At 43.6% G+C, this 25,834-nt stretch overlaps 1 long non-coding RNA gene across 1 annotated transcript; it reads right to left on the bottom strand.

Annotated features, from left to right (window-relative positions):
• Positions 1–7,478: 7,478 nt before the first annotated feature.
• Positions 7,479–20,004, bottom strand: LOC137163712 (uncharacterized). The gene is made up of 4 exons (XR_010922801.1): positions 19,397–20,004; positions 18,869–18,979; positions 11,583–11,636; positions 7,479–8,184 (listed from the first exon to the last, which is right to left on the bottom strand). It is a non-coding gene; the product is annotated as an uncharacterized lncRNA (long non-coding RNA).
• Between the last annotated feature and the right edge of the window lie 5,830 nt (positions 20,005–25,834).

The raw sequence follows: 25,834 nt of genomic DNA, 5'->3' as shown, positions 1-25,834 counted from the left end.
AATGCCTCCAGGCTCCCTTCTTCTGGCTGATGGCAGTGCAGTAAGCAGCTGCATGGATCTGTGAGAATAAACTGCAGTTCCTGAGCACTTCCACTGTATCATCAACAGAAGTTGCAAGAACAGAGGTAAGGCAGAGCACCTAGAGTACTTCCTAGGCAAGTATAATGGCAAATGAACAGCCTTTACATTGTGCATAGTTCATTCTACAGGCCAGCATTTAGGTAGGGTACATCAAGGTGCCATAGATCATGCTCCAACAAGAGATCTGACCCCTAGGAGGAGCACTGTGGGTGTCTCGCTAAAAAAGAAAACAGATAGGAAGAGTGCCATAAGCTTTTAACATTTTTATTTATAGACAGTGTTACCATGGGGGGGAAAAGAAAGTAAAAGCAAGATTTGAATACTTAAGATGAAGACGGCAAATAGTTGAGGGAAATGACAATTTCCTTTCTCCATATTGTAGCATTCCTCTCACTTTCTGATCAAAATTCTGATGTGGATGTCCCTCCGAACCAGAACCTGCTCTCACAGAACATTCTGCAGTTTGTCCCCACCCACGTCAGTGCAATTTTCTAAATCACATCACAGTGGAAATAAGGAAAGGTCCTGGAGGTACATGAGTGGATTTGAGAATTTTCCATGTTCCACTAATGAAAATGGGGTAAGGACTGAAAAAATGATAAGACCAAAAAAAAAAATCCTTGGCAAGATAGAGTGGCATACGAAGGCCTTTCCTTTCAGCCCACCTCCTGTGGTGTGTTTGTAAATTGCAGTCGTGCTGGCTGTAGCAAGATCTCTGATACTCAGTATATACTCATCATAGTAAAGAGAGGTTTGAAAGAAATGATGATCTGGATAATACAAAGGCAGCCCCAGATCAGGCAAGGGCTGGGAGTGCTGGAAAGACAGCAGACTCAGTCCTTGGGAATCATGAAAGGGTGAGAGTTAATGCTTCCCACCATTTAATCAGCCAGAGGGGACCCTGTTAAGATGCAGTGATAGAAGATTTGAAGTGTGAAGGTCTCAATACGGGAACCTTGATGCAGGGAGGTTAGAGTGGAGGCTGAAACTCATAACTCTGTCAGAGATACTGAGAAACCTCTGGGGAGATCATTTCCAGGAACTGCATGGTTGCATGACTGCATCAAGTCCTGTTCTACCATTCTTAGATTATATCCATCCATAGATTTTATGTTATAAATACAAAAAAAAAGTTGACCCCAGAAGCAGGAGCAACACCTGATGTCTTGGCAGACTGCCACCATCACTGGACCCATCCTGGGGCTCAGTTCCTGCTGCGTTGTTGGGTGGCTGTCACAGGTCTCCCGGAATCCAACCTGGACTCTGGGTTCGCTGAGTCCCCCGCACTCACAAATGTGGGTTGTCTCTCACATTGTGATGCTGATGTCAAGCTACAAACCTCTGACAGGCACTGCACTTACCCAGACATCCACAGGCAGGGGGGCACACCCAACTGTGTGCCATGAATGATCTCCTAGCCACTCATGACCTATCAATAGGGAGACTCCAGCCAATTCCTCCCAGCTCCCCAGCCTTGCACCCAGAACTGTACCATTTTGCCTTGGTTAGAAGCCTGGCCAGCGTAAATTCATTACCCAGTCCACCCATCCCTCAATGTGGAGAGGACACACATGAGCCTTTGTAAACTGAACTGAGATTTCCCAAGCCCTTCAACCAAAACACACTGTTTAGGTAAAATCTAAAACAGAGTCAATAACTACAGAAAGATCGAGTTTAAGTGATTCTAAGTAGCAAGCCTTGAGATCAAAGTCGGTTACTTAAATAAAATAAATTGGCAGTTTGAGTTCTACAAACTGAACAGGATTTGAATCAAGCACTGTCTCATCCTGACAGATGGTATAGTTCCTCAATACACAGCTGGGACTCTTTTCCAGCCTGGGACTCTCCTCCCCAGTTCAAAGTCTTTGTCCTCCAGAAAAATGTTGAGTTGGGGGCAGGGGAGACAGAGGCCAAGTGATGATGTCACTTCTCCTCTTTTATATGTTCTTAAGATCTTTTGCTATGATGTGGGGCTCAGACAGTCCCCAGTGGTCAAGTAGTCTCTATGGTGTAAGTGCTCCCTCTTAGAAATTTCTGGGATGGTGGAGTCTTTCCTTGATGGTTGGTGATGAGCCTTAAACGACTGTCTGGCTACTCCATTGTTGTACCTGAAAGGCTGGTTGTAGGTGTTCCCAACCTCACAATGTATTTTAGTAACATATACGTCAAAACTTCATAACTTCACATACGATGATAGCACATACAATCCAACAAGATATTAATATTCAACAGATCAAGACTTTTTAAAATGATAGCTCACAAGGCATACTTTGTGCAAAACATTGTAATGATATGACCGTGGTGAATATGGGGGGGTTCCAGGGTGCTACTCCTGGTACTTTATCTTCCTGGTGGCTTTTGCTGCATTATGGATTTTATTTTGCATATTTTTACCTTTTTTGTATGTTTAAGGTCATGTCTGATGAAAATAAGTGAGCTCCTGCCCAGCGCATACATGTGTATTTAAACTGTTTAACCTGGGTAAAAACCCAAGTGAACCTGATGGTGAGGTTTCACCCTGACCCTTGGAAAAGAAAGAGCAATAAAAGTAGGGTGTCAGGGTAGTCACACAGGCAAAGCATCCAATTTTTGTGCGTTTATGACATTTGGCTTCATCCACTGGGAACTGGACTGGTAGCACCAGCTCATGTTACAAAGGCCAAACAGTTGGGAGCAACTTTCAATCACTACCAGCCAGGGTCAGATTCAAAGCAATAGCATAGGCGTGAAAAGTTCCATAGTTCCTCATCATTTAATCACACACACACAAAATTGTAAGAAAATGGGTCTCTCTAGTAGGAAGGGGCTCATTGTACAGCTACATTAGCCCAAGCCCCTCAGTAGGAATTTACAAAAACTAAAAATAACCCTCCCCCCCATAAATCACATACCAGATCCCTACAGTAAGCAACAGAATCTATTTCAATCACATCCTTTTTACTGAACGGCTAATATTCCAAACAAATAAATAATTAACTTCCTGCACAGAATTCCTGGTGATAAAATCAGTGATGTTTCCCAAAGAGGATACTGGAAACAGCGCAGCGCTGAATAAGGAATCAGCCTGTGCCATCAGTAACTCCCTTCTGTCATAACTTGCTAGGATGGTGTAGTGTATTGTGGGTTACATCTCTATTTAAGAGCACTGGAGTGGTTCCCACTAGTAAAAGGCTTCAAATGCAAGAACTCAAAGGAAGGGGTCATTCCAGCTGAACCGCAGTGCACTCATGTTGTTTACGTCTTTTAATAGAGCGCTAGAGTTTAACTACATTCAGCTGTATCCTCCGTGAGCTCCAGAGCGCTGGTGACTACAGCACAGGCAGACAGCAGCTCCACTTAGTCAACCACATTAGAGAACACTGCAGACATAGCTGAATATTTAGGCTGTGACAGTTGTTCTCTTCTCCCTGGTTTTCTCTTTCATCTCCACTAGGTGAACACAGCGTACATATATTTCCTGGCTGACAGCCTTTCTTGCTGAGTATAAGGTCATCCCAGTTTTTAAGTCTCTTGCACACCCAGTCTGAATCACTTAGTAAATCAAGAATAAAATGGTCAAATATGTCTTTGTGGCGTGAAAGATGGAAACACTGGAAACAGTTCATTCTGTCAGCTTCCTGCTACCTTAAATAGGAGATTTATTAATGGTTAAAGGTTTATCATTGGGTCAAGGGAAGTGAAACGGATTAGTAAGGCAAAACACAGACCCATGGCTCTGTATTTCTTTTATCTGAGAGTAGTTTTGGGAAATGTAGTCATTAAGAGTACGTGTGTTACAGTAAACATTAACTACATCAAGGGTAATGGTAGCCAGACTTCTGACACAGCAACTTAGAAGGAACTTTATGAAGTGAATCATTCTTAATCAGATGTGTTGCATTTTGATATTTACTGTAGGAGTCCCAACACAACAGATGACTTTTCCAATACAAAGGACAGGATTTCAGACTGCTTTACTGCCTGGGTTACGGCACTTCAAGCGAAATTTGGCATTCAACTTTTTGGGAGAGGTTGCTGTTGCTATTGTAAAGTTTGGAAAAAATGAAGAGACCAAAAGCAAGGCTCCAGTTTTGCTATCAGCCAGACCTTGCGGTGGGCTTCAATAGGGCTCTGCACAGAGGCAAGGAATGCTCCTGTGGATTAGATTGCAGGATCAGGGCCCATTCTCTCAGGGAACTGTACAGTGCCGCTGGTCTGGACTCACAGCTGCCTTACATCTTGTGCAGGTACTCATTAACTCTTGGGCAAAGTGAGCATAAAAGGCAATCAGATCAGAATGATGGGGATTGACACTCACGTGGGCAGGATCCAAATGACTGCGCAAGGTGGTGGAGATTTGCCCCACTGTGGCTCAGACACAACAGTCCCTCAGCATTTATTCTAGCCTGTGCTGTAAGCTGTGGGTAATACATTTTATGTGGAAAAACAGTTGCTGCACATCAGCACGTGAAAAGCTTTGTAAACGTGTACAAATAATTCTAAAAGATGAGAAACATCTCACAGTTGGTAATACAGTATTTGAATTTGTTTTTGTCACACACAACTTCAAAAATCACCAGACTACTTTGGGGGTGGGAGAGAACATAAACATTACTGCCAATCCCAGACCTTGTATGCCAAGTCGCAGCCTGGAGCAAGTTTTTATGCCCAGTTAATAAAGTCTCTGAAAAACCAAGTTCAGAACAGAAATGCTGGCACATTAGCTACCACTATTCAGTTACTAGTAGGTGCCATTGCTACTGCCTGCCCTTGGCCAACTGTCTAGACAGACATCAGTCTGTTGGGACTGGATCCAACCACTGGATCCCATATGCTTCTAAGTCCCCTGAGCCTGGGCAGTGACTGGTCATGTTCTTAGCTTTAGGTCTCTCTGATGAACTCCCAGCTGCAAACCCCATATCTGACATGCTTCTTGGGCAGTGGATCCCACAGGCTAGCTGTCTTAGAAGCTGGAACCTATGCTACAGCACTCCTAGCACCCCAGCTATAGAGTTGGTTGGGAATTTTTCCAACTAATTTTTTCCCCCAAAAAACACAGATTCATCTAAACCAACACATTTATTGGAGAAAAGGGTCAGTCTGCCTTTCCCTCTCCCCCACCTTGCCTGTTGGAACCATGCCATTTTTTATAAATAATTAAATATTCATTGGGACAGAGAGAGAGCAAACAAAATTGACTTTATAACTGGGTAGTTAGGGCCCTTTCTTCGGTTGTGAGAGACCCAGATTCCAAGTCCCTGCTCTGAATCAGGCAAAGTAAGAACTTGAAGCTGTCTCTCCCTCACCCCACCTGAGTTCCCTAACCAATGGACTACTGGTCAGCTGTGAATCTGACTGACCTACTTAGGGCAGGTGGACAGCGTATTTGATAACCCACTAAGGTATACAGCAAAGTCACCTCATTTCTCAGCATGGGAGACCCACAACATCAGTCTTGCATAGAAGCTTTTGTTGTTGTTGTGATGCAGAATGAAAACAAAATTTCAACAGCTCAATGGTTTGTGAAACAGAATTCTTGCTTTCTGGCCAGCCCTATCGAGTTGCTTAGTCATGTCCCCTCCAGAGACCATGTGGCTGGGGGAGCTCTGGTTACACCCTTCAGAGACCACATGGCAGTAAAGCAATGAACACAGACTTAGCAAAGACATTTCTTACACACACGTCACTCTTAGGGTATGTGGAATCAAAGAATTAATCATAAAATTGATTAATAGAATGCCTGGTCTGAAACTGGTCATAGAAGGCCTGGCCTGAAGTTGTAGCCTGAAACTGAAATAGAAGCCCCAGGCTAAACCATTAACAGAATGCCTCAACTGAAATTAGGATAAAGATGTTAAAATCCCACAAGAGGTCTCTGAACCACACCCCAGATGCAAGTTCTCTGGTATGAGCCTTAAGCCTTTTTGAAGTCTGTGAACAGACTTCACCTGTTTCGATAAGTACCAGTACCTGCCCCCCTTTGTCTTACCGGCCCCATAGAAACTCACTCCATACAATTAGCATTTGAACAGATATTAGGTAACCACCCATCTTGGGTTGTTAGCCAGGGTCCCTGAAAACTACATTGTATACTCAAGTAACTCATTGGGAGTTCCTGTGAAGGCGTCTGGTGTGCCCCACTGTGCATTGTGATTGTCTTTCCTGTTAAGTATAAACTGTTAATCAAATTCCACTATACGATCAACATGTAAATGAACCTAAGCAACCCCTATACAAGTCTTTTGTATCTGGTATCCAGGTGAAGTACATTTGCCCAGCATCCAGACATGCTGCTTGACTTCCTTATAGCCACCTGGGTTTTCCCTATGGCTATAGTATTCCCCATAGCTATGGTTATGTGATTGTGTGTGTCACAATTAAAGCTGCACCCGATCCAACTCTAAAATGTAGCAGGGTGATTCTTTTCCACAACAGGTATGTCTTCACTGATGGCGGCAAAAGTCGTCAGATCGATCTAGCTGGATCGATTGAGCGGTCAGTGAAGACCCGCTCAATCGATCCAGAAGTTGATGCGTTAAAACCACCCCCTCAAGTGGAGCAGCACAGTGAAGATGCTGCGTAGAAGAGGAGTCATGAAGTCGACGGGAGTTACGCAAGCTACTCTCTGTAGCTTGCGTAACTCCCATCAACTGCCACCAAATTTGAAGGTAAGTGTAGACCAGGCCTTCCAAAAGCATGAGACTTACACATCTATGGAAAACAACAAACTCCAGAATGCAGGCCCCCTGATCTGATCACTTCTGTGAATCCTGGGTTTGGTCCAAATCTTTACGCCCTTCTGGCCTTCTTGGCTTGGCCATCTTGCATCTGACAGAGGAATGATCTCCCTTGCTTAGAGAAGCACCCCTTTAAAAATGGACTCCGTCCCCTGTCTTCCCATGTCCTTAAAGTTAGAGTGGGGGAGGAGAACCAGGCACCTGCCCTCCCATCTGTCAGCTTCTGTGTAGAGACCTTCAAAGTCAATGCCCCCCCGGTAGAAACTCTACTATTCCAATAAGGAACAGTCATTTCATGGTGATAACTCTTGGCTGCTTTGCCAGAGCTTCTCAGACATAGGGTAAGTCTCCACTTGAAGTATCGGATGTGATTCACAGCTTGAGGAGACATACCTACCCTAGCTCTCAGGTTAGTGCACAGAAAATAGGAGCAGCCACTGCAGCGCAAGCCTCAGAAGGGGCTACCCACCCTGCATGTGCCTGGCAGAGCTGCTAGGCATGTACTTGGAGCAGCTAGCCCCTCCTGCTGCTGCAGCTACATTCAATTGTTAGCATGCTACTAGCTCTATCAGAGAGAGTGAGGTATGTGTCCTCAAGCCAGGAATCGTACTTCCAGCTCAAAGGGCAGACATATCCATAATCTGTCCACTAGGTGGCCAGTCTGTGCCACATAATGGAAGCTCAAATCCACAAGGAAGGCATTCCAATGCCCAATGGTGTTCAGAAAACAATGGAATTCATAGCTTGACACAGACAATTCCCCGAATGGTCGCAGCCATTATTACATATTTTGTAGAGGAAATAGATTCCTTATGGTTCTGTTCGTGTTACCTGGAGCATACTTACAAAGGGTGGGAGGAGATCCTGGCCACAGAGCACATGCTTATACAGCTCTGTGCAGAGGGCCCAGGCTCTGCACATCTTTGGGGGAGGCCCTGACATTGGAAACTGTCACCCTGAATTGGCCATGAGAATGATACCCAGATGCTTTCAGGCTCCTGACTAGGAAGGCAGCTGTTGCTTCTAGAGGATATGTGAGGATTGGTTTTAAATTCCAACTAGATCCCAGCTGGTTCCTTTGGTAGAGGAGCAGCTGTCGAGTGGTAGATACGAGTTTCTTCCTCCCCGGCTTTTCTGGGCTGAGAGTGAGCAACTGTGATTTTGACTGACCCACTTGTACCAGGTGGACAGTGTGTCTGATAACACACTAAGGTATACAGCAAAGTCAGCTGATGTCTCAGCATGGGAGACCCAACATTGAGAGGGTCTCACAATATCAGTCTTGTGTAGGAGTTTTGCATGTATAGAGTCTGGGTCGGTCTCTGCTCAGACACTTTCTTTGGTTGAGTTGCATTAAGCTGGCAGGATGATATTTTTATTTGAGTGGCTGGAAGTAAAAACAAATTTGAAAAGTCATTTAACCAAAAATACCCCTTTCAAAAAGGCTCTTGAGTCTCCTGTGACCTTCCTGGGCCTTGCACACAGGCTGCCAAGTCCATCCACGAAAGCAGGTTGCTCAGAGATCGGAAGCAGCACAGTGTTGCAGTACTGACACAACCGGAGAGGATTTACACAGCCAGCATGCTAGGAATGCACCTCTTAGTAAAGTGAAGAATGACAAGCAGCAGCAAAGAACATAGATGCTTGTCTTTCGAGAGAGTATTTGCCTCCCCCTCCACCAGATTAAAAAGCAGAAGCTGATAAAGTCAGCAAACATTGGACACTATTCCCTTTGAAGCCTAGCAGGGAGGATGTTTTGTTAACTCCCATCTGGTTAAGAAACAAACAGCTTGCATGAACAGTGCTGCCTCTTTGGGGTGTCTGATTCTCCTCCCACTTACATCATTGTAAATCAAGAGTAGCTTCACTGAAGTCAATGGCATTATACCAGTGTATAATTTATATGAAAGGAGAATCAGGCCCTTTGTTTTTAATTATATCTTTGGGCATGTCTACTCTGCATCTGGGAGCGATCCTCCCAGCTGGGGGCCACAGGCTTGTGCTAAAGTTAAAAAAAAAAATAGCTACATAGATATTGCAGCGCAGGCTCTGCAGTGCCTCCCAGCCTAGCTTCTGGACCCGACCCACCATATCAAAGCACTCTCTACACAGCTAGTTTGAGAGTGCAAGCATGAGCCCCACTAGCACAAGTCTGTGCACAAGGCTGGGAGGCTCACTCCCAGATGCAAAGTAGACATGCCCAATGAAATCTGGTCTGTACTATAAAGTGTGACTGTATTTGAACGCAGTTATGAACAATAAAATTAGACAACACAAGGCTAAACGTGATTTGTCTTAGATAACATTGTGTCATCTGACTCAACTGTACACAACACTTCAACCATCATCAAATTCTGGACTATAGACTATGCCTAAAGGAGGGAGGAAAAACCCACCACCTTCATGAGAAAGATCATCAGGAAAGACTACTACCTGGAGAGGGGTTACAGGAAGGATGTTGGGATGATTTAGTTGGGGTTGGTCCTGCTTTGAGTAGGGGGTTGGACTAGATGACCTCCTGAGGTCTCTTCCATCCCTAATCTTCTATGATTCTATGAAAGAGCATGAGCCATTCCCCTCATGTAGAAGAGGGCAAAATAATTCAAATTCCAATGGCTGGAGAGTATCACCTTGTGTGATTGCCATGTGCACTTTGAAGTTACACAGAGCTATGGAAAGTACTGTATTTAGGGCTAAAACTTCAGGCAGTTATTGAACACCATTGAGGCCAGGGCTAATCTCAATATTAACCTCCCATATTCCTAACCTTCCTATTGGAGGGATGGTCCACTTAAAAAGTCCATTTTAATAAGCACCCTTGACAAAGGGATTATGCTCTATTTTCCACTTCTCAGAGTGGAAGATTGAACAACATTTCAAACTTCCCTGTTCTTAAATCCGGGGAAAGTTGTTTCATTTCCCAATCACTTATGACATCTCTGCTGAAAGACCTGCATTATACAGAGCTTCCACCGGCTCAAGCTGATGACAAGTGACAAGGAAATAGGAAGGGGAAATAAAGTAAAATAGAATGTTTTCAAACAGATTTTGCCCTCTCTCTAAAGGGCAGCCCACATGGAAGACTGGTTTCCCCTTCTGTTCACTCACTGTCCTTTTTCTATCAACCAAAAATACAGCTTTGTTTACTAAAGCTTCTAAAAAAAATAAAGCTATGTCATCAAAATAATTTTGAAGACTACTTAATTTTACTTGAAGTATATGGTAGGATCAGACTGTTCCTGCTCCATTCCCTTAACACCCTTTCCCACAAGGTCCCACATCACAGCAACCTTCCCATCAGATACATCACAGGATTGATGTACCTCCTTTCATAATGTCACTTTGATTTTAGAAGTTGATCAGAGTGTGTTTGGGCAGGGTCAGGGGCTCACTCAAGAGGATGAATGAAGACTCTTTCACCCAGAGGCAGGATGTGCTGCCTTGACAGTTACAGTCGCTCAGCAGAGTCCAAATGCTGGTAGGATCCGAAAAGATAATGAAGGACATGGCCCTTCTTCACAGTGTGTGCTGTAGAATGCAGAAAAATTTAGTATTGCTCATAGGAACAAATGTGAAGGAGAACTCTGTGAATCCCTGCAAGGAGAGCAAGGAAAGGACAGAGGGATTGGCAGCAGAGGAAAGCCAAAACAGAGCAAGTAGTAGGTTCTAAGCTGATGTAAGGCAGGACTTAATGAAAGGGAGTGACTATATCAATGTGCAGGAGAGTTGGAGATGAAAAACCAATGGTTTGGATGAAATTGGTACTAATTCAGGTAGGTAACTGTATCGACACTCACTCTGGATCCAAACTGGTGCTCATTGAAATCAGTGGCATAACTTCCATGGGAGCAGGATGGAGACTTCTGCAGGCAGGTATCAGAGACAGAGTTTAGGTTCAAGAATATTTTAAGGACTCCAGGAGACACAGTACAGGTGGGTTTATCAAGCTAGAACCTGTTATAGATGGAGTAGTTACTGCTAAGACCAGGGCAATTCCAATCCTTAAGTGATCCAAATAAATTTGGTATTTAAAGGATTTCCTTTATGGAGTCTGCAGAACACTGAAAAATAACCACATTGTAAGTGTTGCCAACAGCATTTTTAGTTTTAAATAGTTTCTTTATATGTACCTTGAAATAGACAGTATTGCTTCTACTTTTAATCCAGAAGTCATTCAGTAGTGAGAAGTTCCTGGTTCCAAAACACACAGTTCAAAAGTTCCAAGAACAGTTGATGGAAATAGAAACTATTTGTCCTCTTTTATCAGCTTGTTGGTATAATGCACAAACAACTTCTTTTTAATGAAAGGAACAATTGTTCATATTAAAGTGCTAGTTATAACGTCAGTCAGAAAAATATATCCAGTGTTACCTGAGATTTTTAAGTGTTGTTATACAGACCCTTCTATGTGTTTAGAATGTATTTGTAAAAAAGGACCATGAAACTCCATCTTGGAAAACATGGAGACAGCCTTGTGCCTGGCAGCGTGACAAAGGCTGGCATCTTGCCAGCTAACTGAGATCTGCCCATGACTCAGTGGTGGGAAGCTCTGAGGAGATACGGTTGTGTATCCTAGGTGGAGTTTTAGGTGGGAAGGCTTCCAGCCTCATGATTGGAAGGTTTCAAACTCAGAGTCTATATAAGCCAGCGAGCCCAATGGCTCGGGGCTGCCCATTATAGTGGTAGTGTGGAGAGGGAAATTGTCTATTTGCGCAGAGTAGGACAAGGAAGAGAAGCAGATGAGATACCATCAATCCATAAGAGGACCTAAAAGAGGAAACTTACCTGACAGAAGCTGGTTCCAGCCAAGCATCCAGGACAGATCGTGACCAGCACTCCCTGGAGGGGACAGAAGAAAACAGTAAAGTGTTACCAAAGGCTAGAAAAACCAAGGGTTAAGTTCAGAGGTAGCGGGACTGGAGTTTAACTTCTACTATTGCGACACCAGTGTTTTGTTTTATTGAGGTTCATTGGGATTTGTGCAGTTATTCCCTTATTCCATCTGTATCCACCCCTAATAAAATCTGTTTACTTGTTTTGCCTTATCTAGTGTCTGTGTTTAGTCAAACCACTTAGGTGACAGATACAGGTAATTAGGTGAACAACTGCACGTGGATTTTTGTTCAGGGAATGAGGTTGAATGGGCCCCTCAACTTATTATTTAATAAGATCCCTTTCGGAACAACAGGACTCCCCATAAGTGATTTTATTGAACTGGTTCACATTCCAATGTGTCTTTATAAATACCCTTGATATTCTTTTGCATAGGCACTCTGATCATTTTTGTTAATGACTTTTAAATTGTCTTCTCCTGTTGTGTTGTAGTGTTTTCATACAACTTGAATATCAATATTATCAGGAAGATATTTCTTCCTATACATACATTATGGTCATTTTTGTGAAGAACCATTTCTGTTTAGCTAAACTAGACTAGTCTGTGTGTTGCGTCTACAGAAAAGCAAGTCTGATTTACTGAGTTGAATTAGAAATGTGCCAAATTGCTCCACAAATATGGGATAACCACTGAGCCTCATCTAGATTGGAAATTGTTCCAAACTGACAGGTCATGTCTATTTATGTCAGTCATGTGTGGAATCAAAGAAATAAGCATTACATTTATTAATAGAATGCTTGGCCTGAAACTGGTCATGGAAGGCCTGGCCTGAAGTTGTAGCCTGAAACTGAAATAGAAGCCCCAGGCAAACCATTAACAGAATGCCTCAACTGAAATTAGGATAAAGATGTTAAAACCCCACAAGAGGTCTCTGAACCACACCCGAGAGGCAAGTCTCTGTTATGAGCCTTAAGCCTTATTGAAGTCTGAACAGACTTCAACTGTTTTGATAAGTACCAGTACCTGCCCCCTTTGTCTTACTGGCCCCATAGAGACTTACTCCATACAAATTAGCATTTGAACAAGTATTGTGTCACCACCCATCTTCGGGTGTTAGCCAGGGTCCCTGAAAACCTGATTGTATAATCAAGTGACTCATTGGGCGTTCCTGTGAGGGCATCTGGTGTGCCCCACTGTGCATTGTGATTGTCTTTTCTGTTAAGTATAAATTGTTAATCAAATTCCACTATACGATCAACATGTAAATGAACCTAAGCAACTCCTATATAAGTCTTTTGTATCTGTTAGCCAGTTGAAGTACATTTGCCCAGCATCCAGACACGCTGCTTGACTTCCCTATAGCCACCTGGGTTTTCCCTATGGCTATAGTATTCCCCATAGCTATGATTATGTGACTGTGTGTGTGTGTGTGTGTGTGTCACAATTAAAGCTGCACCCGATCCAACTCTAAAATGTAGCAGGGTGATTCTTTTCCACGACACGTCATATATTTCCACAAACCTAGAGAGAAATCACTTTCTGAAAAATGCAGGTACAATGCAGAAGTCTTAGAAGCCTCCTTTAAAATATATTATTTGGAATAAAACTAGCCTTCTTATCCAAAGGAAATTTATTAGAATTTGTCTGCTTTTTTCTATTGCCTGCAAAACAATACACACACACATACATGCAACAGGCTCCCAATGGACAGCTGTACAGTCACCCATTTCACATCTATGGCTGTTAAATGGAGCTAGACCAATATCAATAAGGTGTTAAAGTTATTTCTTCTGTTCATTACACAAGATGAGATACAAAAATAGATAACTACTATGGGTCTGATACCACAATCAGATTCTTGCAAGTGCACTCTTCTATCTATATGGAGTCCCACTAAATTAATTGTATTTGCATAGATCAGATTGTAGGATCAGGACCTATGCCATCTTTGACCCACATCTAGGTCCCAAAATTTCATGCAGAATTACATTTTTGGCAATTTATTTTTGCCATCAGGAGGTCCTAACTTTGGCTTTTATAGTTTGTTGCACCATCTCTACCCTCCCCCAAATGCTTTGTTTTCATCTGAACAGGAGGCAGAGATGCACAGCCAGATCCCAGTCAGGCTGTGCCTCGGCCAGCAAATGCACATCTGGAATCCCCCACCACCAGACCAAGAGAAATATCACCATCACTATGACAGCCTGATCTACACCTGTCCCCACAGCAAGAGCCCCACACTTGGTTTTGACAACAGGCCTCAGATCAAAAAGCAGGCAAATCCCATTGCATCAACTACAAGCATGGTTGAGATCTGGTTTTGTTTAGAATATCTCCAGGTTTGATTACCACTGGAATTCATTCTGCTAATTTTTAAGTCCTCAACCATTTTGACTTTACAGATTACACCTCTTGGATAGCAGGGGCTTTCAGCTACAGTAAGGCATGTATGCCATTGGTTCAACTTAGACCATTGTGATATCAGAAGTAACTAACCAATCACCATCCTTATTCTGCAGCTGATTTTCATGCAACAATTTCATTGGTTGTATGAGTGAGACCGTACAGGTGGTGGATTATTTGGCCCAGCTACCACAGCTATAGAACAGCGCTGACTTTCAGCTACACTTAAGAGTAACCCTTCTGCCAGGTGGTTGATGGCAGCAACAAGGGCCAGGTTCAGATACCTCGGGGATCCTCTTAAAACTAACAAACACCACTGGCTTGAGCCCCACCTAGAGTTTCTGGGATCACTAAATACCTTCCCTCAGTGCCCTCCATAGGCAACACTTCCCCACTTGTTAGCACCATGTCTGTGTATAAAAGAAGGCAAACTATTAGGAGAAAAAGAAACACAGCACCTACTTGGGAAAGCACAGCAACACTGTCTATATGAATGAGAAGTAAAACAGGCCGCCACTGTGGCAGGAGTCGATTAACTCAGTTCCCCACCTGTCCGGGTGAACGTCCAAAAGGCGATTGTTCCTTTACCACATTGCTTTCCTCTTCCCCATCTGCTGAACTCCACTCATAGTTTGGTGTCACTGGGTACCAGTCTCAGAGTCCTGACGTGCACTGGGGCAGGCCTCTTTCTGGTGCACTGAGAAGTGCAGGTTGGTCCTGTTCTGAGGCTTCATCCCCTACGCCAACGATTTGATTTCAGCTTCATTTAGTAGCTGGGTAGGAGAAGACCTTACCAGAGTTCACTTAATTCTGCTGCTGTGATCACTAGCTTCCATGAAGAGCCCTCGCTGCATTGCACACGTCACCATCACAGAGTCATCTCCATCAGCATCATCTCTGCGAAGTCCTCTTAACAGCACAGAGCCTTCAGTGTAGAAGAATCAGGGGCATATAAGATCCTTGAACAGACTCCTTGCCCCACGGAACACAATTTCCTATACCAACATACATCCCCTGTTGTCTTCGCAGTTCAGTTCAACTACCCAACCAATTCTGAGTTTGCATACAGTTATGGTGGCTCCCAAAGAGTCACTAGAGGAATGCTGGGTTGAATGATGTTCACCAGTAGTTGAGGACAGATTGCTCTTTTCCTTCTGGAGCTTCTATCATCTGGGTCAATGGCTTATGCAGATGAAATAGCTCTATGGCTGTATTCCATTCCCCTATTAATTAACAGACAGGAGCAGAGTGCTCTTTACCCTCCAGGGCAGTGTTTCTTAATTTGGGGATTGTGACCCCCCCCCGGGGGGGTCACATGAGGAGTGTGGGGGGAGGGTCACAAGCAGGGCTGGCTTTAGGGTTATGAAGCAAGGCAATTGCCACAAGGCCCCCCTCCCACAAAGCTAATTTACATGTTTCAGCCCCACCCATCACAAAGGGCTGAAGCCCTGAGTTTAAAGTGGAAGGGGGAGGAAGGGGATGTCACAATTTTTTCTAGGGCGACTCACAATTTTTATATATTTTTTTTTTAATTCAAAGGGCGTCACCAGCACAAAAACATTGAGAAACAGTTCTAGACCTTCAGGCTACAAGGATTATATTAGGGAAGCATTTAAGGTAGACTGAGCTGCCTTTTAACACAATTTAGCAGATGGAAACAAAGAGCCAGCATCATGTGGTCATCAGTCAGCTGTCCGCAAGCCATAGTTAGGGAACCACAACTATATTTTTGAATAGCTCTGACTTTCAAGACTAATGCAGAGTTGAGAGATACGGTCAATGAGACATGATTTATTTAGTCATTCCCCTGACCTCCCAACACAATCATCACCACCACACACTGATCCGGTGGGCTGGGCAATCAGGCTCCAAATGGGGCAGCTGTTGTGAAAGCCTACAAACAACTGCTACTAGTCCTGCATAGTAAAAGAACTATTTGAAAGAGAGGCTTCAGAGTAAAAGGAGTTATGGGCAGGAGGAGAGGGATCTGCACTAACCTGTAGGTTTTCCCACCCTGAGAACCACATGCCTGGCTCCTTCAGTTAAAATTATGGAAGGATACTGCTGCTTAAAGCAGCATTACTCTCACTGTGCACTTGGGCTCCCTTGGGAATGGGACGGGAGGAGAGAGTCACACTGCAGCACAGCAGTGGGTTAGCAGCCAACAAACTGTACCAGCATGGCTATCTTGAATTCCCCCTGCCCTGGTTCATCTTTGGTCTTAGAGATTTTTAAATTCTTTAGGGCAAGGACTGTGTGATTTTATGTTTGGCCAGCAATCACCACATCTTAAAGCATCACTGCCACATTTGTGATTGAATTTGTAAATACCTAGGCAAATGCAGAGTATGGCACATTCTTGCACCACCTCACTGTGGAACTTGACATAAAATAGTCCCTCACTCTTACATTTCATTCGTAGATCTCAATGCACAAAGGAAGTTTTTGTTCCAATTTGTATGATTCTCTTGATTCTCTCTCTGTTTTGTTGGTTTTTTTTTTTTTTTTTTTTTAAAACAAAGAAGAAGAAATTGTTGTTCTACCTGCCCTGTAAGTTATTGCTGTAATGGAATATCTTTGTGGTTCTCAACATTTTCAACTTGTGGAACACTTAAGAGAGAGGTTGTTCCCCTTCCCACACCTAATTGCACAGACCTTCCATGCTGTCATTTGAAAAAGTAACAAACTTGCTTTTGTAACAGATCTCACTACTTGATTATGGTCCCCTCACGTTTCCTCTCTCCAGACGCAAGACTTCACCACATCTCCTCTTGTTACCTGCAACCTTCAGTGCTCTGACCCTTCCAGGTGACTTTGCAGTTTAGTTCTGTCCCACTGAGATATTGATGTGATCAGCCAGGCTGATCATGGTTGAAGTTTACATCAAAGAAAGAACTGCAGAAGAAAGGCTCATTACTAGACTTTGTTTACAGCAACCCCATCTGGTACAGCATACAAGGGAGCATTAGCAGGCATACAACAAGGAAGATCAGCTTGGAGAGACTGATGCAAGAGCAATTTAATCTTTCTAAGATGGCACAACCACCTCTAATTTCAATAATGCATCACTCCACAGACCATCTGGGAGTTCTCCTTGGGCCACACTTTGATCAACACAGGAATGCCCCAAACACTCCATTTCTGTGTGTGTCACTTGCATGCATTTTCCACTGTTGCCCTAACTTCCATGTGCAAATTCTACAACATAAGGCTAGACTCTTGTTAAGGAAAGGACAATGATGTGCATTCTTTGCTACAATGACTGTGTGGAGTTTGCAATTTACAGTAAGTGTTATGCTGAAAGGCAGTAATGGCTGTGGCAGCCATCAGGTGGGTTTGAAATCCAAAGACAATCACAGATCTCAAAGCCAATGGATGTACCAAGCATCCTCTTTCAGGTTCAAGGGAAGGAGCAATTAAACCCCTTTATATAATGAAACAGCTGCAGACAATACAGGCAACTGCCTGAGGCACTAACCTGCACTGAGGTCTCCCTGGCTGCAGATGCAGGCAGGGTTGGAAGCAGAGAAAACCAGCAGGGACTGAACCAGCTGTGTGAGCGTGGCTCTGAGGGGAAGCAAAGAGACAGTTTTTTGGGCTCACAACTTGTTTGAGTGGCAGATACGGGGATTTCTGAGCAAGGAACCTGCCTCCTGTTTTTACTGTACCTGGGTAAACAGAGCTTTTAGGTACTTTTAAAACAAATAAACAAGGTTACACCAAAGAATACCCCTGACTTGTATCATTGATTTCTCATCCCAGTAGAAATAATCCTGCAAGGCCTCAAATATCAGTTAGCCACTTAGCCTAAGAGGCAACAGAAGAGAGAAGTGTCAACAACTTCTGAAGATAAGTTACGAGTCTGAAAGGCAAAATATATTTCACCTGCCATTTTTGAACATGTTCTATCTAGTGGCATCAAACCCCTTATAACACATGGGATTAATTAAGTACAGTACCTGGACTGATTGTTTTGTCATTTTCAGTGTTGAATTTGATTGTCTTGCTCCAACACAGCACATATTTCAGGTTCTTTCACCTCAGATTTTCACAATCTACAAATTGTTAATGATTTCAAGCAGTTACTGCCCTCCCACTGACAATTCCTAGGTAATTAATAAAGTGTCCCTTGTTTATTTTCGTGATAGAGAAAAGGCAATCTATACTTTTTGATATTCATACACTTTTTGTTTAGGGGTTTTCTTTATCTCTTAATGGCTCCAAAACATCCCAAAACATTTTATAAAACCACATAGATACATGCTATAGCTAGAGCTAGTCAGGAATAATTTTGACTAAATGTTGGTCAGAAAATGCTGATTCATGGGAATGTATCAGCCTCAGTGAAACTTGTCAGGAAAGTTTCTCAGGTCCAGGCTGGAATTCCTGGTCAAAGCCAGAAAGACAGGGAGAGGGACCCCACTGCTTCCCAGAAAAGTCAATAACCTGCTGGGTAAGAAATGCCCCTGGGATGTGGAAGAACCAGTTTCAGGTCCCTGCTCTGCCTGATCCACCTTCAAGTCTCTGGTCTGAGTCTCTTGCATCCCAGCCGAGCTTCTTATTTATCAGGCTACTGGCTGGTCTGGTATAGGCCTCTCTCTCCCTCCCAGGTTTGATGCTGAAAAAACTTCAAAAAGTTTCAATTTTGTCCTTATGCAAAGGGAAACATTTTTGAAGTCTCAAAAATATTCATAGGCCAGGAAATCCATTTCCTGCATAGCTATAGCCTCTTTACACACATATAAAGATAACTCCAAATTTAGGTCTTCCTCCTCTTCATTATTTGTTCCATTATGAACAATGCTGGCTCACCCTGGGCATTTGTGCCAATTACCTCAGCATCTCCAGATTTTCATTCTTCCTTCTCCATGCTTCATATCCTTCTCTTCTTTATGCCGAAGTTCCTCCCCCCATAAACAGCTCTGCAGGCATTTACCTTTCCACTCTGTGTAAGAGCATATACAGATTGCAGTACTGCCAACCCAGAAGTTCAAAAATCATGAGTCAGACTCTGCAAAATCGTGAGACTGGGCCCAAAATCTTGATGTTTTAAAATTATATTGTGGATTTTTTGGCCCTTTGATTTTTGAGCGCCCAGTTTGTCTGGGACACAATTCGTGTTGACAGCTCTCCCACATGTAGTGAGTAAGGTTGTTTTATTCTCCACTGCTGAAGCTGCCACTGGCTGACTGATGATACAGAGCTTCCAGCTTCTCTCACAAACCCAATCGTTCTAATTAACTAATTCTGTGTTCTCCCACCCCCACATCTGCCTGTCCCACCCTGCAATTAGTGATGTGCCTCGTAGCTCCTACATCAGTTAATTAGGCACTCCAACCCCCCATATGAATTTGGCACTCACTGCAGTTTTGCTCTTCTAGGCACACCTCTGCTCTTCTTTGGATTCTTCCCTCTCCCAGGCCTAAGGAGGAAGCTGCAGTGAGGTTCTCTTCTCCCTCTTCCTTGGCGGAGAGCAGCTCTAAAGATTCTTCACCCCCTTCCCAGGCCTGCTGTTGCAGAAATTTACTGGGGAGATGAAGGAGCAGAGAGTGGGCAGGGAGAAAGAAGCAGGTGCCTTGAGCTGCTGGTCCCTTCCCTCTTACCTTCCCAGAAAGCTCCTATCTGCTCCTGAGTAGAGAAGGGAGATCTCTATCTGCCTTCTGAAGCAGCCCTGGGTGGCTGCCTTCCCCACTTCCTTGCCTCCTGGGGAAGAACAGCCAATCACAGGGCTTATTGCCCCCACACAAGGCTGAAATTCAAGAGAGGGCTGGAGCTTCTCCTAAGACCTGCTCCATCCAAAACATTATTACGAGGAAATCTTGAGATATGGCAACACAGAGGTTGTATAACAGGGCCCTACCAGCATGCTCAGAAAAGTGAGAAAACTAAGGGAACCAATAGAAAGGATGTTTTTGGCAGCAGAAAGAGGCTGGGGTCAATCTCAGAAGTAGCTAAGGGATAGAAGAAAACAGGAGCACAGTACTAGCACTAGAGATATGAAATGGGAACTTTATTCCTCTCAGGTCTCTGGGTGAAGTCCTGGCCCCACTGAAGTCATGGCATGGCTCCAGCTGACTTGAGTGGGGCCATGATTTAACCTTTGGTCTGCTGTCTCTACAAGTAAGTTTGCATACACAGTTCATTTGCATTCTTACAGACAATACTAAGTCAGGATCCACAAACACTATTCTGAAGAGCATTTCTACTCTGATAAGTGTCTAAAAATGGAATTAAGGTTGATATTTCTTATCTAAGTGACTCCACTTTTGTCAGTTTACAAGTAAAAGTACTGGGAATAGCATTGAAAGCCCTGACCATCAGACTTCCGCTTTATGATTGGAGCGCACGTTCCATGGTAGAAAAAAAAAAAAAGTGATTTATGAAACTCTACCCCTCACTTCTGACAACTGGTGTCCACTTTTTTAATTATGTAGTATTACTGATGCTGTAGTGTCATTTCCATAATTGCAACTTGAAAGCGCTGGGTTGTACTTCAGAGAATTCTAGAATTCAGTGAGGTAATGGCCACCTGATTGACTGCAGGTGAAGACAAAACTCACTGCTATCTAATGTTTGGAGACACCTACTCAGCCCAGCGTAGAGAATCTAATAAACCATAAACTGAGAGAGTGTTAGATACATGTATTTTAATTAGTTTAGGAATAAATTAAGAAGTTGAAGTCTCAGTAATGGAGAAAGTGTCAGACAGTTCAACTTTCTTTATCCCATTGTAAATACAGTCAGGCTTTAAAATGGATTTAGGGAAAGCAAAAAAGTCTGTCAGACACAAATCTGAAATCCGAGCAATTACAATGTTTAACATCCCAAGGATCATTGTAGCCAAGATCATGGGTCTGTTTGAAAAGTATATTATCTGTGAACTGGTGTGGTACAAAAAACGTGCTATGGACAACCTCTTTTCATTGTCTTCAACAACACGTTGAACCTGCCATGTGGGAGGTAATAAAAATGGGTATTCTTCAAGTTCTGCTCTTGCTTGTATTACCAGCTGTAGTTCTCATTATTTTGACAAATTACAAAAATGTTTTATGGCAGCACAATCAAGGTCAAGGATTAGCTGGAGGACTCTGCAGCATTTTCTTGAAATGCTACATTTTATTATTACTTAAAGTCTCTAGAAGTGATACTTGCAGAAGTAGAACTTGTTGACATTTAAGTTTTAGTCATTTCACACACCATCTGTCAAAACAGTAGCAATTGCAGAAGAAACAGAAGTGAGGAGTTTTTTCCAAATCAGTCTTCAAACCCTTTCAGTTAAGAATCTAAAATACAGACCAGAACATTTTAGGGTCTATTTTCCAGAGCAGAAGTGTCCCTACATTGATCAACTGGATTGTCCTTCAAAGCACCAGGAAGCGTGATGACTGTCTATGAACATGCCCTGAAACAAAGTTATTAAAGGAAGCATTTTCAGATACCAACCCTATTTGATAACCCACAAGTCTTGAAGTGTCACAGCTAAAGAAAGACATTGAAGAACCATCTTGGGCTAACTACTGAGCATAACAGATTACAGGGATAGTATTCAAGACCCAGAGCTCAGGCTAAAATGAAACTTTTATAATTCCAAGACAAAATTACATTAAAATGGAGTTAAGGTAGAGAGTACCTAGTTATTCAAGAGTAAAAAAAATATAGAGAAATGGTGTAGTTATTCCAAAATGAATAATTATAAACCCAGGAAATTCAGAGATAATGTTACAATTTACACTGTAAAAAAAATCCAAGCATTAATGCCGTCAAACAATAGGACTATGATAAAGTCATTTTAAGCTTTGTAGTTCTGAATTAAAATTCAATTGATTTTTAAAGACATTATGTATTTATTGCCTCTGTAGTGTCAACCTTAATTATTTTTTTAACATGGCTTTCTTTGGGTTTTAAAAACAAAAACAAAATATTAAAAGGTACATACTGGATCAGACCAATGGTCCATCTAGCCCAGTATATCCTGTCTTCTGACAGTGGCCAGTGCCAGGTGCTTCAAAGGGAATGAACAGAACAGGGCAATTATCAAATGACCCATCCCCCTCACCCAGTTCTAGCATCTAGCAGTTAGACTTTGAGACATCCAGAGCATGGGGTTGCATCACTGACCATCTTGGCTAGTAGCCATTGATGGACCTATGAATTTATAATTCTTTTTTGAACCCAGTTATACTTTTGGCCTTCACAACATCCCTTGGCAACAAGTTCCACAGGTTGACTATGAGTTGTGTGAAGAAGTACTTTCTTGTTTAAAACCCGCTCCCTATTAATTTCATTGGGTGACTCCTGGTTCTTGTATTATGTGAAGGGGTAGATAACTCTTCCTTATTCATTTTCTCCCCTCAGTCATCTCTTTTCCAAGATGAACATTCCTAGTGTTTTTAATCTCACTTCATGTGGCAGCTGTTCCAAACCCCTAATCATTTTTGTGGCCCTTCTCTGTACCTTTTCCAATTCTAATATATCTTTTTCAGCTGCAGGAACCAGAACTGTACAGCAATATTCAAAGTGTTGGTGTGCCAGGGCTTTATATACTGGCATTATGATATTTTCCATCTTATCTATCCTTTTCTTAATGGTTCCTAAGATGTTTTGACTGCTGCTGTGCATTGAGCAGCTGTTTTCAGAGAACTATCCACAATGTTCCCCCCCCCCCCCGTGACAACAGCTAATTTGCACCCCATAATTTTGTATGTATAGTTGGGATTATATTTTCCAATGTGCAACACTTTGCATTTATCAATATTGATTTTAATCTGCCATTTTCTTGCCTAGTGGCCCAGTTTTGTGAAATCCCTTTGTAACTCTTCACAGTCTTCTTTGGACTTATCTTGAGTACTTTTGTATCATCTGCAAACTTTGCTACCTCACTGTTTACCCCTTTTTCCAGATCATTTATGAATATATTGAACAGCACTAGTCTCAGTACAGATCCCTGGGAGGCCCTGCTATTTATCTCCCTCCACTACCAAAATTGACCATTTATTCCTACACTTTGTTTCCTGTCTTTTAACCAGTTACTGATCCATGTGAGGACCTTTTGTCTTATCCCATGATTTCTAACTTTGCTTAGGAGCCTTTGGTCAGGAAGCCTTTGTCAAAGGCTTCCCAACAGTCCACATACACTATATCACCCTTGTCCATATGTTTGGCCCCTCCCACACAGAATTCTAATAGGTTGGTGAGACCTGATTGCCCTTTACAAAAGCGGTGTTGACTCTTCCACTACATATTGTGTTCATCTAGGTGTTTGATAATTCTGTGCTTTACTATAGTTTCAATCAATTTTCCTGGGACTGAAGTTATGCTTACCAGCCTATAATTGTCAGGATCACCTTTGGAGCCTTTTTTAAAAAATTGGTGTTACATTGGCTATCCTCCAGTCATCTGGTACAGAGGCTGATTTCAGCAATAGGTTATATACCACAATTAGTTGCTTTGCAATTTCAGATCTGAGGTCATCTAGTCCAACCCTCTGCTCAAAGCAGGACCAACCCCAACTAAATCATCCCAACCAGGGCTTTGTCAGTTGCTCAGATGTCACCTAAAGAGAATGCTACCATGCGTTATTTCTAACAGTTTGAAAATATATAGCATTAATGTTAAATCATTCTTGAAATTTTAATTTTAAAGGGCAGATTTACTGGTACAACAAGCAGTTCAAAGCAGCCACAGCATATTGACCAGTTAAATTGGTTTTACAACTGTTTAGAACAGCACAAATAAACCGAAGCTGAATCTGGCTCTTAATTTGAAATTGGTTTAGAGGGATGGGCTGTTAGTGAGATTGGCACTTTGTGAAACAGGGTGAGATGAAGCCCCGTCCAGAAGTGCTGGAACCTCAGTAGAAGTGTGTGCGGGGAGGATTGAGGCTCCCTATGTGGCTCCACCCCCCTTTGGCCCCACCCATGCTCCCCGCTCCCGCCCCAGCCAGGCTGGAAGGAAGCCGGAGCCTGGCCACGGTAAGAGCTACCCAGGGAGTCTGGGCTGATGTAGGGAGCCCAAGACCCTCCACTTACCCTCAGCAGGGAGCCAGGGTGCCCAAGAGCAGCCCTTGGCCCATGGTCTCTACCTCCCAGGGCACACGGCCCAGGGCAGGTGGAGGGTTTGGGGCTCCCCACAATGGTCCGGGCTCCCTGGGCAGTGGCCCAGCTCCGGCTTCCAGCCTGGCTGGAGGACGGGGCCTTCAGGGGAAGGAGGAGGAACTGGGGTGGTGCCACTAAGAGGGGCCAGCACCAGGAAGAGGCTGGCACTGCAGGCATGGGCTGCATTGCTCTGCACCTGCTCAATTTTTGCAATTTGGGGGGGGCAATGCAGCTCCCCTGCCCCCCAAATTACATCCATGTTAAAAGGTGGGTGAGCCATGGCCCTGTGGACCCCCCTCCCCCATTCTGGCACCCCAGCCTAGTCCCTATGTCTCAATCTTTTAAGGGCTCCCCCAGGGCTCCCCCTCAACTCCCCCAGCAACTCTGCATTCATGTGCTGAGGAGTCAACAGGGAGCCTTTCAAGCACCATGAATTCCAGTACAAACATGAGCACACGCCTCAGAGAGACAGATTTCCTCACCATAACTTTTGGTTGCTTCCCCATCTTATCAGTATCTCCTCAAAATTACTCGGATTAAGCCTCAGCAGAATTTATCCATCATCTGAACCTTAATCTTGGAGTATGTACACACTGACCGTGGCAAATTTGCCACCGTCAGATCGATCTATCCGAATCGGTTGAGCGGCAGTGAAGACCTGCTCAATTGATCCTGAAGTCGATTCAATTAAACCACCTCCTTAAAAAGGCATAGTGCTGCGTCAACGGGAACACATTTCCCAGCGGCACAGCACAGTGGGAATGGCACGCTAAAGGGAAGTTAGGAAGTCGACAGGAGTTATGCAAGCTACTCTGCACAGCTTGCATAACTCCTGTCGACTGCTGCAAAATTTCCCGGTAAGTGTGTACTTAGCCTTAGCCAAACACTGGGTTTCAACAGCACAGGCGGGGTTGAATGAGACAGGGATGGGTGTAATTAAAGTAATCCTATTGAAGAGCAGGGAGGATGGAATGGATCTGTGGAAACCACTTGAAAATACCCTTTGGATCAGGAATGATTGCCTAAAGCCATCCTCAGGGAGCACTCAGCAAAGAGAAAAAATAAGGCACCTGGGAGCAGCTCCATCCCAGTCTGGCTACAGTCCTTGAGCAAAGCAACACCTCAAGGCTATTTAGGGTAGCTGATATACTGTGGTTTTTACTCTCGACACACCAATAATAATATGAGGAAACCCCAGGGCACAGCTGGGCTCCAAATAACCATATTTACTAACTAACTATAAACAAACCTGTCAGGCCTCTCTCTATGCACTGCCGCTCTTCGTGTTTCTGGTGGCATTTAAAACAAGGCAGTGAGCAACACTAGAAGGCTTGCAAACTATTAAAAGGGATGCTTATCCTATTCCGATACACCACACAATGCTTTCCCGGACACCGGATCATACACCAACCAGTGTAAAATGGGCAGAACCCAGGTCTGCTCCTTGTACATTAGGCTGGAGCAGATTGTTCCCCACAATGCACTGGTCCCCTTCTGCACACTAGTGCAGGGAAGAGCATGTTTCCCCAACCCCTCCTCTTTGCCCCTTTATTGAGAGTCGTACTCCTGAAAGGAACAGAAACAAGCAGTTCCCATGCTTTCCAGAGCACCAGGACTATTGTGAGTGGCCCATGCAGCCACACAAGGAAGCAGGGATGGTGTGCTTTTGGCATTGTCCTGCAGAGGGGGCTCCCACACTCCCATTC

Source organism: Emydura macquarii, unplaced genomic scaffold, assembly GCF_026122565.2.
Source record: "Emydura macquarii macquarii isolate MOO-44397 ecotype Brisbane River unplaced genomic scaffold, CSIRO-AGI_Emac_v2 contig_2636, whole genome shotgun sequence".
Taxonomy (NCBI): domain Eukaryota; kingdom Metazoa; phylum Chordata; order Testudines; family Chelidae; genus Emydura; species Emydura macquarii.
Note: the sequence above shows the minus strand (reverse complement) of the source record. Positions and strands in the feature narration are given on the sequence as shown.